Source organism: Boleophthalmus pectinirostris, unplaced genomic scaffold (assembly GCF_026225935.1).
Source record: "Boleophthalmus pectinirostris isolate CB_2022bp ecotype Guang Dong unplaced genomic scaffold, ASM2622593v1 HiC_scaffold_13, whole genome shotgun sequence".
NCBI lineage: Eukaryota > Metazoa > Chordata > Actinopteri > Gobiiformes > Gobiidae > Boleophthalmus > Boleophthalmus pectinirostris.
Window position 1 is genome coordinate 29,390,693 of NW_026571036.1, and position 6,185 is coordinate 29,396,877.

The 6,185-nt window shown below is 36.4% G+C and overlaps 1 protein-coding gene across 1 annotated transcript in view; it reads left to right on the forward strand.

Moving 5' to 3' along the window:
* LOC110168276 (1-phosphatidylinositol 4,5-bisphosphate phosphodiesterase beta-4) overlaps positions 1-6,185 on the forward strand; it is a 222,765-nt gene that overhangs the window by 136,553 nt on the left and 80,027 nt on the right. The window lies entirely within an intron of this gene.

The window sequence follows — 6,185 nt, forward strand, 5'->3', positions numbered from 1 at the left end:
TCTATTGTGTCATGCTAATCCATTTAGTAGCTTAGATTTAATTTAAGGTAAAAACTTTTAATATCACAGCCATCATTTAGACTTTATTTGTTATTGAACCGTATCGAATCGATTTGAAATATATTGTACTGAATCGAAAGTGCACTGTATCCAGAGATGTATTGTATTGTGGCCTATGTATCGAGGTATCAGTTGGGGGCTGAGTATCATTAACTTCTTAATGATACTCAGCCCCACTGTCTATGATCTATGTATTTTTTTCCTCTACTGCTGGTCTTGTATTTTGTCGTTTTGCTGTCTGTCTGTCTGTCTGTCTGTCCCTCCATCCATCCATCTGTCTGGTTGTATGACTGTCTGTCTATCTATATTGCTATCTATATATCTGTATATCTATCCATCCATCTGTCTGTGACTATCTATTTATCTCTCTCTCTGTCTGTCTGTCTAAATGTATGTCTATTTATCTGTCTATCCATCTATTTGTTTGTCTGTGTTACTGCCTATGATCTACCTATCTATCTATCTATCTATCTGTCTATTTCTATCTCTACTGTTGTTCTTGTATTTTGTCTTTTTGTCTGTCTGTCTCTATCTATCTATCTACATCTATCTATATTTATCTTTATCTATCTATCCTTCCATCCATCCATCCATCTGTCTATGATCGATCGATCTATCTGTCTATCTCTATCTTTATCTATCTATCTATCTATCTATCTATATCTATCTATTATCTATCTATCCTTCCATCCATTCATCTGTCTATGACCGATCTATCTATCTATCTATCTATCTATCTATCTCTATCTTTATCTATCTATCATCCATCCATCTATCCATCCTTCCATCCATCTGTCTATGATCTGTCTGTCTATCTATCTATCTATCTATCTATCTATCTATCTATCTATCTATCTATCTATCTATCTATCTATCTATCCTATCCATCCTATCTATCTTTACCTCCATCCATCTGTCTATGATCGATCTATCTATGTACATCTATCTATATCTATCTGTATCTTTCCCTCCATCCGTCTATGATCGATATCTATCTATCTATCTATCTATCTGTCTATCTATCTATCTATCTATCTATCTATCTATCATCTGTTATATCTATCTTTATCTATCTATCCATCCTTCCATCCATCTGTCTATGATCGTCTATCTATCTATCTATCTATCTATATCTATCTATATCATATCTATCTATCTTTCCATCCATCCGTCTGTCTATGATCGATCTATCTATCTTTCTATCTATCTATCTATCAGTTATGTTTTGTTTTTTACTGTACTGCTGTTCTTGTATTTTGATATTACAACAGTGATATTTCCCCACTGGTTTACAAATACACATTTTCCTTTTTTAATCAGACTATCCCTGATATACTGTATGTGGTGTGCTGTGTGTGTTTGCAGGAGGGACAGGTCCTGGAGTGCTCCCTCATAAACAGTATTCGAGTGGGAGCCGTCCAAAGGTGAGTCCTGACATCACCTCACGCTTGAACACTGAACACTGAGGAGAAAATGCGCTCTTCGTGGTTTAATTAGTGTGAATGTGTGTGTAGTGCTGCCTATTGATCCACCCAGAGCCTCTCGCCGCGTTTCCCCAAAGCTCCCATCCATCACGCTTTTCAACATTACAAACAAGGATATCTACTGCTTCCCTGATTACTACTACACAAACAGACTGTAAAGGTGCACAACGTTTTGTCTGGGGGGTCTTCACCTGCTTGTTTAAGCGGATATGTCTTTGAAATGTTCCACAGTTTGACATTAAGCAGCTCTACTTTACATTTATTCAGTTACAGGCGGTTTTACAGCTCAAAAATACCTAGACAAACAGGAATTCTGAATGTAATCAGGGTTACCTTCTCCACAGATCTGACATGTAACTTGGTCTGGTGGTTTGGACTCCATGAAGATAGAAAGATGGAGAGGTTTAATGCCATACTGTGAAATATATCAGACAAACCAGTAACATTTCCAGAGAGAAAAGCATTGGATAGACCCTCCACAAGAAAAGTTACACAATGCTTTAAACTTTATTGGTCCACAAGGGAAATTATTTGGACAGAGTAGCTCACACATCACAATATATTATAATAACAAAGAGCAAAAATAGAAATGGTAAATGTAGGAGCTTTTTTCGTATTTTGTTGATTCTAAAATTAGTTTATTATTTTGTTTGTTTATTTAGTTTACTAATTTAGTTTTGGTAATTTGTATAATATATTTTTGTTATGTTAATATTATTCTTGCTAATTTCTTAGTCGAAGTTGGTATTATTTACGTTAGCACCTCTTTTTTGTTTTTGGTTTAATTTGGGTCACCTCGGGGATAAAGGAGGGTGGTTCACATGGACCAGAGTGACCTGGGTTTTTTTTGGTCACGAGTAGAGGCAGCAGGAGTCGCCTTAAACATGTATTCCTTGTTGCTTGCCAAAAAACTGGAAAATAAATCTTGGAAAATCATCTCTAGTCATGGACATTGATTTGTACTGCGTAAACCACATACCCATGGTGCCCAAAGGTGATTATTTGAGTTATGTTTAGTTCTGAGTTTGCTCACGCTTTTGTTTGTTACTCTTATTTGACAAATAGTCAATACAGTAAGAATAACTTAGCACACAATTCACCTTTAATAGTTACAGCTGCTTTATTCCATGTCGTCTTTGCACAAGCAGTAGTTTAACAAATAAATGCTATTGTAAAAATATGTTTGGCTATTTAAAATGGTGAGAAATTGCAGAATATTATGTACAATTTATGTCATGTCGTGAGCCATGTATTGAATATCGTATCAGATCGTGAGGGACCCGACGATTCCCAGCAATACTTTCTAAACCAACAATCTCACATCACATCTCTATATGCCGTACTGTGAAACATTCCAGACAAATCAGTAACATTTCCAGAGAGAAAAGCATTTGATGGATCCTCCACTAGAAAATTTACACAATGCTTTACACTTTATTGAGCCACAAGGGAAATGATTTGGACACAGTAGCTCACACACACAATATATTATAATAACAAACAGCAAAAATAGAAATGGTAAGAATAACTTCGAAATCAGTAGCAAAAATAACCAGAGACTCGTGACAAATAATATGTTGTAAACTGGCTGATGCCTATATTCGACAAAACTGTATACAGGGATCCCTCGTTTATTGCAGGGGTTCCCTTCTAAAAATAACCCAGAATAGGCAAAATCATTTTACAATTATTATATATGTTTTAAAACTGTAAAACTCCTTACCACAGGACAGTTACAACCCTTTTTGCATCCTTCTTAAAACTTATTGCTGCTGTCGTTCTTATGTTATTTTCCACCTTCTTTATGTAACGAACTGAAGATTCATTTATTCCGTAATGGAGCCTACAGCTGTGTAACTTCTCCCTTCCTTCAGCATGTTCAGAAGTCCAACTTTTTTTGTGATGGTTAGAATCTTCCTCTGCCTTTTGGGTGTGACCACAGGAGCCTCTGTTGGGGAGAAAACTTGCAAACATACGGCACTTCAAAATCACACTGCTAGAGATCCAACATTTATGTAAATTTGTCTGAACACATTCTGTACTGTACAGGAGACACAGCATGGAGGAGATTGATTGACAATGTTCTACAGTCCCTTAGAAAAGGACGCAGGGGAGGAACTTAATGCATGTTCATACACTGTATTAAAAAAAAAAAGCATAAAATAGTGAGTAGACTGTATTTAAATACGTTTTTAAAGTGTAAAGAAGGGGACAGTGTAAGATGATTATACTTTTACAGAATACGTCCACTTTAAAATACAGTCGTACCTCACTATTTTGCATGCTTTTTTTTTTTTTAATACAGTGTATGAACATGCATTAAGTTCCTCCCCCTGCGTCCTGATTTTCTAAGGGACTGTAGAACATTGTCAATCAATCTCCTCCATGCTGTGTCTCCTGCACAGTACAGAATGTGTTCAGACAAATTTACATAAATGTTGGATCTCTAGCAGTGTGATTTTGAAGTGCCGTATGTTTGCAAGTTTTCTCCCCAACAGAGGCTCCTGTGGTCGCACCCAAAAGGCAGAGGAAGATTCTAACCATCACAAAAAAAGTTGGACTTCTGAACATGCTGAAGGAAGGGAGAAGTTACACAGCTGTAGGCTCCATTACGGAATAAATGAATCTTCAGTTCGTTACATAAAGAAGGTGGAAAATAACATAAGAACGACAGCAGCAATAAGTTTTAAGAAGGATGCAAAAAGGGTTGTAACTGTCCTGTGGTAAGGAGTTTTACAGTTTTAAAACATATATAATAATTGTAAAATGATTTTGCCTATTCTGGGTTATTTTTAGAAGGGAACCCCTGCAATAAACGAGGGATCCCTGTATACAGTTTTGTCGGAATATAGGCATCAGCCAGTTTACAACATATTATTTGTCACGAGTCTCTGGTTATTTTTGCTACTTATTTCGAAGTTATTCTTACCATTTCTATTTTTGCTGTTTGTTATTATAATATATTGTGTGTGAGCTACTGTGTCCAAATCATTTCCCTTGTGGCTCAATAAAGTGTAAAGCATTGTGTAAATTTTCTAGTGGAGGATCCATCAAATGCTTTTCTCTCTGGAAATGTTACTGATTTGTCTGGAATGTTTCACAGTACGGCATATAGAGATGTGATGTGAGATTGTTGGTTTAGAAAGTATTGCTGGGAATCGTCGGGTCCCTCACGATCTGATACGATATTCAATACATGGCTCACGACATGACATAAATTGTACATAATATTCTGCAATTTCTCACCATTTTAAATAGCCAAACATATTTTTACAATAGCATTTATTTGTTAAACTACTGCTTGTGCAAAGACGACATGGAATAAAGCAGCTGTAACTATTAAAGGTGAATTGTGTGCTAAGTTATTCTTACTGTATTGACTATTTGTCAAATAAGAAGTAACAAACAAAAGCGTGAGCAAACTCAGAACTAAACATAACTCAAATAATCACCTTTGGGCACCATGGGTATGTGGTTTACGCAGTACAAATCAATGTCCATGACTAGAGATGATTTTCCAAGATTTATTTTCCAGTTTTTTGGCAAGCAACAAGGAATACATGTTTAAGGCGACTCCTGCTGCCTCTACTCGTGACCAAAAAAAACCCAGGTCACTCTGGTCCATGTGAACCACCCTCCTTTATCCCCGAGGTGACCCAAATTAAACCAAAAACAAAAAAGAGGTGCTAACGTAAATAATACCAACTTCGACTAAGAAATTAGCAAGAATAATATTAACATAACAAAAATATATTATACAAATTACCAAAACTAAATTAGTAAACTAAATAAACAAACAAAATAATAAACTAATTTTAGAATCAACAAAATACGAAAAAAGCTCCTACATTTACCATTTCTATTTTTGCTCTTTGTTATTATAATATATTGTGATGTGTGAGCTACTCTGTCCAAATAATTTCCCTTGTGGACCAATAAAGTTTAAAGCATTGTGTAACTTTTCTTGTGGAGGGTCTATCCAATGCTTTTCTCTCTGGAAATGTTACTGGTTTGTCTGATATATTTCACAGTATGGCATTAAACCTCTCCATCTTTCTATCTTCATGGAGTCCAAACCACCAGACCAAGTTACATGTCAGATCTGTGGAGAGGTAACCCTGATTACATTCAGAATTCCTGTTTGTCTAGGTATTTTTGAGCTGTAAAACCACCTGTAACTGAATAAATGTAAAGTAGAGCTGCTTAATGTCAAACTGTGGAACATTTCAAAGACATATCCGCTTAAACAAGCAGGTGAAGACCCCCCAGACAAAACGTTGTGCACCTTTACAGTCTGTTTGTGTAGTAGTAATCAGGGAAGCAGTAGATATCCTTGTTTGTAATGTTGAAAAGCGTGATGGATGGGAGCTTTGGGGAAACGCGGCGAGAGGCTCTGGGTGGATCAATAGGCAGCACTACACACACATTCACACTAATTAAACCACGAAGAGCGCATTTTCTCCTCAGTGTTCAGTGTTCAAGCGTGAGGTGATGTCAGGACTCACCTTTGGGACGGCTCCCACTCGAATACTGTTTATGAGGGAGCACTCCAGGACCTGTCCCTCCTGCAAACACACACAGCACACCACATACAGTATATCAGGGATAGTCTGATTAAAAAAGGAAAATGTGTATTTGTAA